Here is an 11,619-nt window from a genome sequence, read left to right on the forward strand (position 1 = left end):
AAAAAAAAAGGGGAGAGGATATGATCAGGCAGGGAAATAGAAAACACCATATAGCAGAGATTTAGGGTATATTTTAATCTGTTAGAAGAAACTATCTCAAAATTTTAAAGAGAGAACAACTTATATATATAAGCCAAATATACAGGTAACTACTATGAAGGGATAGGATATGACTCTAAAAATGAAAAATAAAAATGTTTTTTTCTAAAAAAGGGATTAATAAGATGTTGGTTGAAAAAGGGAAAAAGAAAAATTCAAAAAGAAAAAAAAAAGACAGTTAAAAAAAAATTAACTTTGAAAGACTCAAGAATCATGGTAAAAAAGCCATAATTTCTATGTGCAGTATTCCCCTAGCGCTGGAGTTCTGCCGTTCTCATTGATCGGTAAACTTGGTCTTGGCCGGCTGTTCTCGCTGATCTTCTGGGGAGGGGCCTGTTGCCGTGGTTTCCAAATGTCTCTGCCGGAGGCGGAATTGCCCCGCCCTTGCCCCCTCCCGGCTAAGTAATCTGCTCGGGTTTGCTCTCCGGGGCTTTTGTTCCCTGCGAGGTTTCCGTACAGCTTTGGAGGCGGAGAGTGAAAATGGCGGCCTCCCAATCTCCACCCCAGAGCAGCCAAGAACTCAGGTCCCCGCTCCTCAGTGAGCCCCCAGAGAAAAGCCGTCAGTCACTCCCATCTCCCCGGTCTCCGGCCGCACTCCGTGCTCGCCCGGCCTGTGACCGCGCGTTTCTATCTCTGGCACCCGACCCCGTGTGGAGTCTCCAAACCCAGCAGATCCCTGCGGTGCACTCCCACGCGGCTCCTCCGGGGAAGGAAGGTGAGTCTCCCTGGATCTGCCGCTTGTTGGGTCCCTGCTGGAGTAGCAGTGGCCCGACTGTGCCGCGGATCCCGGTTTATGGCCACCCCGAGCTGAGAGCCCGCGCCTGGGCTCCGCCTCTGCAGCCGGCTTCCCCGCTCCGATACCTGGGAGCTCTGCCGCCCTCAGGCACCCCCGGTCTTTCTGTGACCCCGAGGGTCCTGAGACCACACTGTCCCGGAGGGTTCCACCCCCCGCTTAGCCACCAGAGTGACGTCCCGCAGCAGAGCAGACTTTTAAAAGTTCCGATTTTGTGCTCCGCGGCTCTATCAGTTGCCAGAAGCGGCCGAGGGAGGCCCCTCCCCCGCCGTCTATCCTCCCGAATATCGCCTCGGATTCACTTCTCCGCACGTCCTACCTTCCAGAAAGTGGTCGCTTTTCTGATGAGAGAGTTGTTGCTATTCTTTTCTTCGATCTCCTGTTGAGTTTGTGGGTGTTCAGAATGGTTTGATCCCTATCCAGCTGAATTCCTGAGACCAGACAAAATCCAGGTCTCCTACTCCTCCGCCATCTTGCTCTGCCCTCACATGTTAAAGTTTTTAATATATATTGTCAAATGCCTTGTCTGAAAGGGTGGCAGTTTATGTCACCTGAAGCAGTATATATGAATGTCTATTTCACTGCACCCTTATCAAATATAAGTATTACAACTGACAAAATCATTAATGAGATTTTTTAAAGGTCTTTGTTTTTAAGAAACATGTGGGACTTTTCTGCTGTTTTTTAACTAGCTAGTCTAGTTGGTATAATATTAACATTGAATATTAATATAGGGCCAAATAAAAAGAACTTATTCAAGATTCTCTAATTGTCATTTTTTTAAGCAAATTAAAGAGCTTCAGTTTTTAAATGTGTTTTTGGTTTCATACTTCCTTGAGAAGGGAATTGGAAAGCTGGATTTTATTCTGAATTTGCATGAATTCAAATAGGGTAAAGGCCAATATAACCAATACTGACCTTTCTTAGGAGGATTATGGCAACTGGCCATAGACCACAGTTTAAAAGGAAGTTTATAACCTTCCTCTTGTGTGATTAGAAATATTGGAAAAAGCTTTCTATCTGTTAAGGTAGCAGAAGAATAGTAATAGGATTTTCCATTTAGTAAAATATTTGTACCAGTTGCTGCTAAGAGGGGTTCTCTGCAGGAAGTATGTTCGGTGCCATAGTCAACAAGCATATCCTATGTGCAGGAAAATATCAACACCTTTGCCTCCCATGTGATGATAAGATTTCATTTACTGTAAATATCTTATTTTTTAAAAATTCTCCCATTATTTTATTTTATTTTTTTAAGATTTTATTTATTTATTTAAGAGAGGGAGAGAGAGAGAGAGTGAAAGCGGAGGGAAGCAGCAGAGAGAGAGAGGGAGAAGCAGGCTCCCCCTGAGCAGGGAGCCCGATGCGGGGCTCGATCCCAGAATTCTAGGATCATGACCTGAGCGAAAGGCAGATGTTTTACTGACTGAGCCACCTAGGCACCCTCTCATTATTATTTTAAACGGCTGGTGGAAAAGGGTATGTTGGAATAAAACAGTATTCACTGAGCAGGATAAACCAGTCTGGGAGGAGGAGGCATTTTTTCTAATGACTGCACTAAACCCCAGATAACTAAATTTCTCATCCTCATTCTTTGCCTTACCTGACCAACTCTTGCACTCTTCCCCATGCACATTTGGTGTGTCATAGTAAGTTTCTCTGTCAAAGAACTACTCAGTATAGGAAAAATGTTCTTGGCAAGAAAAACACCTGTCTTCTTTGTTTGCAGTTATATTCTTTATAAGGGAAACAAATTCCCATAGACAATAAGGATCAATATGTAAAAATAAGGTGCATTCTATTCTCAGTGAGAGTTCATAAAATATTAGTGATGAAAAGTAAAATTTTAAAATCCATATCAAAATCTGGGTGATGGCACTGAGTTAGTGAATAGAAAGGTTCTGGGTACACTTTGCATAAGTGTCCTTTCCATTATTTATCGAGTATTCCTGTAGGTGGGATAAGACTACACTTTAGGAATTGGAGTTCTTTCGATGGTCTAAAGCATTAATCATTTATTTTTATTCTCCACTATGTTTTTATTTATTCCTCTTTGACCCTCTTTATTATCAAAGTCTTAAAAACAATTAGGTTTTATTTTTCCAGTCCTCATTTTAACTGAATTTCTGAAAATTATATTTCTAAATAGCCATGAGCCAAAGATTTGGCCAGCTTGGAATATATCTCTATCTTCCATAATAAAAAGGGACATCAAGTCTTTTTATACTATTGAGGTACACCATTGCATTTTATAAATGTAAGTTTAATATTAATACCTTTATTAATTAAAATAATAGTGGAGGACTAGCAAGAAAAGACATATTTTCAGTGATATGCTTCATTCAGTATGGTGGATTGCAACTTTAAAATTCCTTCTATTTATTGAAAATAGAATTAGTTTCTTAAAGAATTTGTCTATAACTACTATCCAGTGTCTCCCCTGCAGTTCTTAACATATCTGCCAACATAAAAATCTTTAAAATAGCACAGTTTACCTCTCTTTCCAGAATATGCAGAATCGTGTTAAGACCAGTATTAACTAGAGCAAGTGAAAACCATTAATTAGTGCCTAACTCCAAATGCAATGATAAAATTTACAATATTTTTTTAATATACTAATTAATGAAATTCATTTAATTTTCACAACAGGACTAACGTAGGAAGATATCTACATAGAAAATGTGAAGTATTCTTTCAGGTGATAGATGATGTTCTTATAATGGAGCATAGGACTAAGAGATTTTCTGCATCCTGATTTCAGCTTTTCATTAACCACCAGGGCATTAATCCCTTGATTTCTATAAGCTTTATTTTTCCTTCTTTATATGTTAAGTGAAGAGGTTAGATTTGACTTGTGTTTTTCAATATTCTTTTTTACCATGACACATGGTAAGAAATACATTTTTTTAAGTAATACATTTTACTTGTTTATCCTGAAAGACGTACAAATGGGCAACAGATACATGAGAAGGTGCTCAACATCATTAATCATCAGAAAAATTAAAATCAAAACCATAATATAATAGGATATTAGGTGGCCCCCAATCTCCAGAAAGACCAAAGTGGCAGACTTGGAGACTACCCAGCTTGGATCAACACCTAAGTCAGACCCAGCGCCCTCTATCTGGTCAAACCCCACTGGCTCTGTTTCTTGGCATACAGGGCAAATGTTGGACATTGAATGATGGAACTTCAGTCACTGTAATACTAAAATACCCACATCTCCACAGTCTCCCTTAACAGACCAAAAGATTCCCTGCAGCTTCTGTTTCATTGTTTTGCACTTTTCTGAATAGACAGTTCACTTCAGAGAATATAGTTAGCAGAGTCTAAGTCTCTTATCTGGGCCTGCATTCATGCCAGAGGAAATCTCCCGGATGTAAAAATGGTGTTCAAAAGGAGCTGAGTAACCTCTATATGGCAAGGTACATCTCACAAAGTGTTCTGAAAATTAAAGTGAGTCACAGAATTATAGTGGTTTGGAGGATGAAAGGGATCTTTTAAATTGGTCATGTTTTCCAAATTTTAGGCCAATACTCAATAGTGGACCATAAAATCAATGTAGTGTGCTCCCCACTTTTAAAAACTAAAATAGAATTGAAAATACCACCATGTATTATTGCACTTAATGAAGGTAAGTATTGTCTGGTGGAACTTTTGTCCTAATTACATATACGTGTCTATATTTATATATGTATAGTATATGTTTAAGTGTCCTGAGCCCCAGTGTAAAATGTAAAGATAAACAAGTAGATCAATGGAACAGGAGAGACGTTCAGAAATAGACCCACACTTGTAAAGACAACCGATTTTCTCACAAAGTTGCAAAGACATTTAGCGGAGAAAGGACAGTCTTTTCAATAAATGATGCTGAAACAATTGGACATTTATATGCAAAAAAAAAAAGAACTTCAGCCCAAGTCTCATGCCATATATGAAAATTAACTCAAAATGGAACACAGACCTAAATATAAAACCTAAAACTGTAAAAGTTCTGGAAGAAAACCTTTTTGACCTTGGGTTAGGCACATATCTTTTAGAGATGACATAAAGTACAACCCACAATAGAAAAAATTAATAACTTGGACTTCACAAAAACTAAAATTGGCTCCTCTTCAAAAGACACTGCTAAGGGAATCAAAAGACAAGCCACTGAGTGGGAAAAAACATTTGAAATCATATGTCTCATAAAGGGCTTATATCCAGAATATGCAAAGAACTCTCAAAACTGCATAATAAGAAAACAAATAATTTCCTTCCTTCACAAAGGGGAAGAAGATATGAAACACTTCCCTAAAGATGATGTACAGATAGCAAAAAGCACATGAAAAGGTTTTTAGTCATTAGGAAATTAGTTATTAGGAAAAAATAAATTAAAAGCACATGAGATACCCACCTATTTGACTGTCTAAATTAAAAAGACTGACCATACAAAGTACTGGCTGGAACACAGAGGTAGGGGAACTCTCATACAGTTGAGGTGCAAATGTTAAATGGTACAACCATTTTGGAAAACAGTTTGGCAGTCTCTCAAAAAGTTAAACATACACCTACCATATGATTCAGTTATCGCACTCCTAAGTATTTACACAAGAGTAATGAAACTATATATATATACATTTTATATATATGTGTGTGTGTATATATATATATATATATAAACGTTTACAGTAGCTATATCTGTAACAGCCCCAAACTGAAAACAACCCAAATGTCTATCAACAGATGGGAATGATAAACAAACTGTGGCATAGCTATACAATAGAATACGAGTCAGTAATAATAAGAAATAAACTGTTGGGGTGCCTGGGTGGCTCAGTTGGTTAAGCGACTGCCTTCGGCTCAGGTCATGACCCTGGAGTCCCGGGATCGAGTCCCGCATCGGGCTCCCTGCTCGGCAGGGAGTCTGCTTCTCCCTCTGACCCTCCCCGCTCTCATGTGCTCTCTCTCATTCTCTCTCTCTCAAATAAATAAATAAAATCTTTAAAAAAAAAAAAGAAACTGTTGATTCATATGACAACATGAATTAATCTCAAATAATTAATGCTGAATGTCAGAAGTCAGACAAAAAACAATAATATACTGTATGGTACTTACCTATATAAAACTTTAGAAAATGCAAATTAGTCTATAGTGGCAAAATGTACATAAGTAAGTTATGGAGGTGGGGTAAGAAGAAGTGGGTAGGAGGGATTAAAAAGGGACATGAGGAAACTTTTGAGTATAACGGATATGTTTTTATCTTGGTTTTGGTAATGGTTTTTTGAGTCTAAATTTATCAAATGGTACACTTTATACGTATACATTTTATTATATATTTATTATACCTCAATAAAGCTGTTAAAAATAATAAATTTAGCATCTATTATATGCCAGACCTTCTGCTAGGTGTTGTGGCTTCAGTGAAAAAAAAAAGACATTAAATATATATATATTTTAAAGATTTTATTTTATTTATTTGACAGAGCGAGCACAAGCATGGAGAGTGGGAGAGGGAGAAGCAGGCTCCCCATGGAGCAGGGAGCCCAATGCGGGGCTGGAACCCAGGACCCTGGGATCATAACCTGAGCTGAAGTAGGACGCTTAACAGACTGAGCCACCCAGGTGCCCCGACATTGTTTATATTTTTATAAAGTTGACAGTTACTAATAAGAGGACACAGATCAAATTCTATTTTTTTTACTATTTATAAAACAAAGTAAGTAGAAATTTGATACAGACTGGTTACCTCTTTTGCTACCTAAATCAGCTAAGTGATCAACTTAGTGTGAAAATAACAAGGACTCTCTGTTAACTGAGAAGATATGTAAAAATAAAAGAGATAACAAATAATTTTTGAATATTAGTCTCTTACCAATGCCTTTGACTCTGAAACAGAAAATGATAAGCAAAGTTTCAAATTCTTAATGTGTTCTAATTCCAAATAGTTGATAGTTATAGGAACTGCAAATATTACTTAGATTTTTGTGCTAGATTAAAATATGTTACTTGGGCGCCTAGGTGGCTCTGTTGGTTAAGTGACTGTCTTCGGCTCAGGTCATGGTCCCGAGTACCACTTCGGGCTCCCTGCTCTGTGGGGAGCCTGCTTCTCCCTCTCCCACTCCCCCTGAGAGTGTTCCCTCACCTGCTGTGTCTCTCTCTGTCAAATAAATAAAATCTTAAAAATATATATATATTACTTAATTGTAGGAGAATATGTTTTTTAAAGAAAATTTCCCATTGAGGTTTCATACCAGTTAAAGAGAACTAGTGGTAGACTGGTTGAAGAGAAATATAGTTTTTGTTTTATTCTCTGATTCACTTTATATGTTTGAGGAAAAGCATCAGATGGAGAAAGGCTTTTGTTAGTTATTTAGAAATAGTTATCTGCCAAGTTGATCTTAGCCTATAATAAACTGGCATATGAGATAGTGACTAACTTTTATCAATCGAAAGAAACTACCTGGAGCACCTGGCTGGCTCAGTCAGTAGAACATGCGACTCTTGATCTCAGTATTGTAGGTTCAAGTCCCATGCTGAATGTAAAGATTACTTAAAAGTAAAATCTTAAAAATAAAAACAAACAAAAAAACCCACTACAATAAGTGACATGGTACTTTTAAGTAGAGAAAGTAAGCAAGGAAAAATTGTGAGCTAGGTAACTTGCAGGAATATAGCTTAAATGGGGTGTTATAAGTTCCTATATAGTGATTTTACACATTTTTTTCTTTCTTCTTTATTACATACCGACCCCTACCCTCCATCCTGTCAGCACTTGCATCTTAAAGATAGTCCTATCTTACTTTGTTAAAAGATTAATAACATTAAAAGGGATACTTTGAACTTTTTATAAAAAATAAGTTAACCAGTCATTCTACGACATGGATTTTAAGGATAAATACTTACGGTAAAGTGGAAGAGAAGACAAAGTTGGGAATGTAAATAATAGTGAAGCAAGATGTCCTCACAGATGAACTTTGCTTATGTCACACTTTTAACCCAGCTGAAGAAAAAAGGCAGTTATTTACACCAAAATTTTGTGATTTAAAACAGTATCAATCATTTATTTGCTCAAATTTCTGAAATTTAGGCAGAGCTCGGTAATGGTATCAGGTGGGTAACTCAACCAGGCCTAGAAGACCACTTCCAAGATGGTCTCACTCACATTGCTGGCACATTGGTGCCTGCCTATTTCAGTCAAATAGCCTCAGCACTCTACCTGACCTCTCCACATGGGCTCCTTAGGTTGGGCTTCTTACAGCATGGAGTGTTCACTTACAGCGTGAAAGTTCACTAACTTCCCCCAGAGCACAAGACACTTCTGGCCTTTTTGTGGCCAGACTCGCCTAACAAATCTAAGCAGTTCTACCACTCCTCTGGGTCATCGAAATTGTCTCCTCTACCTCTACTCCCTTCCCCAGGCCTTTTTGCTAGCCCACCTCTTACACTTCCTCCACGATCCAGCACAAGGAGCACTTCCTTCATGAAACCTTTTTTAATTATTCCGTATTGATATGGTAGCTCTTTCCTTTTGAAACCTGATAGCTCTTAGTATCTGCACTACTCATTTCTCACTGAAAATGTGCTATTTTATATTATCATTTACTTGCCTACGAATGGCCTGTCCTATGTCCTCAACCCATGGTATGGTTCCTGAGGACACAAACCACGGTCTGTATCTATCTCTCTGCCAGCGCCCACCATCTAGTATGTGCTAATTAAATGTTGATAGGGAAGGCAGGTGTACACTAGGACATTTTAGTTCTTTTTTAGAAGATATTATTCCATTTGAAGTGATGCATATCTTGACATAGATGCTTTTAAAAGTGTATTCGAGAAGAGTTTACCTATACTACCAAAGAAGAATTTAAATTATTCTAGGTATAATGAATTCAGATCATTTATTTTATTATATTTTTTTAAATCTTTTTTTTTTCTTTTGCTTCATATCTCTTGATCTTTTCTCATTGATCCAAAGAAGTAAAGGCTTTTTAGGATGTTCAGCATCAGTGAGGTAAGTCTAGAAAATGCAAAGATAAAACTAGTTAGCATGGAGATAATGAGTATAAATGTTTATAAACTTAATTATCTTCGACTGGAGAGAGAACTAGAGGAACTTTAATAGTATTCCTTTTCTGAACTACATTAGCTCTATCAACACAGCTATTAACTCATTTCGTACTCTACTGCTCTGTATGTTTGCCACTGTTGTGACTCGGAGAGTAATAAATGTACCTTGCAATGAGAGAGGAAAACAGGTGCAAACAGAAACTTGAAATGGAATATGTCGAATTTATGAAACATTAATTTAAATAAATCCAAATTTAAATCCAAAAAATTCTCCACTTACAGACATGTCAGCATCTTCAAAGTAGTTTTCTTTTCAGGACACTGCAGTGATTTAAGTTTGAAGAAGTTTCTGAACTTTTAACTTAAGGTAATGAGCCAGTTAATAGGAGACTGGGTTTTGTGTAGGAAGCAATTATCCCAATAGATGGGAAACTTGAGAAAATAAGCAAAGCATTAATGAGATTGGCAAAAAGGTCATGTATCTGAGAGCTGAGATGGAGTAAAAAGGAATGATGGTGGAAGAAATCATTAAAGACAATGCCATGAAAACCAATGAAAATAAAGATGAGATACAATATCATTGGATCTACCTCTCTAACAGGCCACAGAATTATCTCACCTAAAAATAAGGTGATCTCTAGATATCTGAGAGTCAGGAATCCATGCTTCATTCAGGAGCTTTGTCAATAATTTAGTTTTAGTCCAACCCAACACTGTGATAAAATAAGTTTTAATAGCATAAGTCATTATACACTGATATGTATACGAGTTTATACACAACTTTTGGGAATAGCAGGTCGTAAGTACTGCATCTACTTCCTCTTCCCTCAGTGGTTTCTCAATCCACCCCAATCTGGCCTCCAGCTCCACTGTGCTGAAATTGCTCTGAGAAGGTTAGCAATGATGTGATTGTCAAGTACATAGCCTCTTTTCACCTCTCAGCCTACTTTTCCTCTTAACAAAATTTGATATTGATGATTGTTTCCTCCTTGTAAAGCTCTTTCTTGACTTCAAAGCCATGCTTATCTCTTATTCTTCCTATATGGCCCTGACCACTCTTCATATTTTTTCCTTGTTCCAACTCAGCTGCTGGAGTTTTCCAAAGGAATCACCTCACATCATCTTCCCAAATGATTGCCTGCAATCCTAAAGTCCTATTACCTATATTCTTCTCAAACACTGATTTCTCAACTGTTTCTTGAGGTTTCAATCTGTCTTTGGATTTACAGTAACTGCTCATGCTTGATATTTCCCCCTCAAAACTTTTTTGTTTGTTTCTTTTCCTGTTTTCCATTATCAGCAATCCTATTTACTCTATTGTAATCTATTGAAATCTTGGAATAATCTTTTCTTTTTCACCTTTCCTCATTCCCTGTGTTTAAGTCTGGTCCATTCAACCTCTGAAGTGTGTCTGGTATCTGTCTATGCTTTTCCATGACTGTTATTGCTGTCCCAATCGAGGTTCTTATTATTTTTTACTTGCAATTTTTCTTAGTGGTTTCCTAACTGGACTTACCTCTCTGAATCTGATAGTCTCTATTCCTTATCTATTCTTTATGTTGCTGCTGGAATTACTTTTTAAATGATGAGTTTGATCATATTACTTCAATGTTTTTTAAAAAATCTTCCTGTGTCTTCATGGTTTGAGAGCTGCCTGCTTAACTTCTAAAAAAATTATCTTTTATGAGTTTGAATGCTGATCCACAGAAGTGGATCCCTGTGATAAGAAAAATTTTTGGTTTTCTGAGTTTTTGAAACTTCTGAAAAACAACTTTTTTTTTTTCTGAGTGGCTGCCTTGGCATTTTACAGAATGGCAACCCTCCTCACACCCAGAGTCTGGACATTTAAATAGGATCTGAGTTTAGGATTTCTGCTGAAAGTTCTTGCTTTGCTTTCCTGTTGTACTATTTAGAGGAAAGCCCCCCAGAAGTTAGTAATCTCCGCCCCAAATACCTTGTAAGTAATAGATGTTTGCTACCCTGCTCTCTACCTCTTTCTCACTCATGACCTGGAATGGAGGTCTGCCCTTCCCCCAGTCATGGCAGACCCCCCCCATTTCTGGAATTTGTAAAAAACAAATCTTGTGACTTTACTTCTTATGTTTCTTATGTGTGGGTGTACTGAAACTTGGCTTTCAATCAAAACAACCCCAGGTTTTGCACTTTCCCAAAGTAGGAGTTTGGATGCTGAGGAAGCTACCAGCCAACTCTGTGTAGGTGGTTTGTGCCTCCTCATTCAGCAGGTCACAGACTACATATTCTTACTTTAATACACCAGCTTTGGCTTCTAGCCTTCGGAAGCCATATTTATTCCAAATGACTCCCCACTCTCCAGGCACATTTGATTGAAACAAGAACAGACACCTGAACTGGGCCAATCACTCTCCCTCCTATAAAAAGTATACTTATGAACTATGGGGTCACTATATTTTAATATTGGGAAATGAAGAAGAAGTAAACAGGCTGAGAAATCTATTTTACATTTAGAAAAAGGAATAATCATATATATTTTTATGCATATATATATAATCATGCCATTTTGTTGATGAAAATCATTTAATAGATTCATATTGCACTTAGAATAAAATCCAAACTCTCTACCATAGGCTACCAGGCTGTGAATTTAATACTTCTTACTGAATTATTCCTATTTTTTCCACTTTCAACTTGTTCTACTTTCT

Source organism: Mirounga leonina, unplaced genomic scaffold (genome assembly GCF_011800145.1).
Source record: "Mirounga leonina isolate KUSES-001 unplaced genomic scaffold, KU_Mleo_1.0 Mir_174, whole genome shotgun sequence".
Taxonomy (NCBI): Eukaryota; Metazoa; Chordata; class Mammalia; order Carnivora; family Phocidae; genus Mirounga; species Mirounga leonina.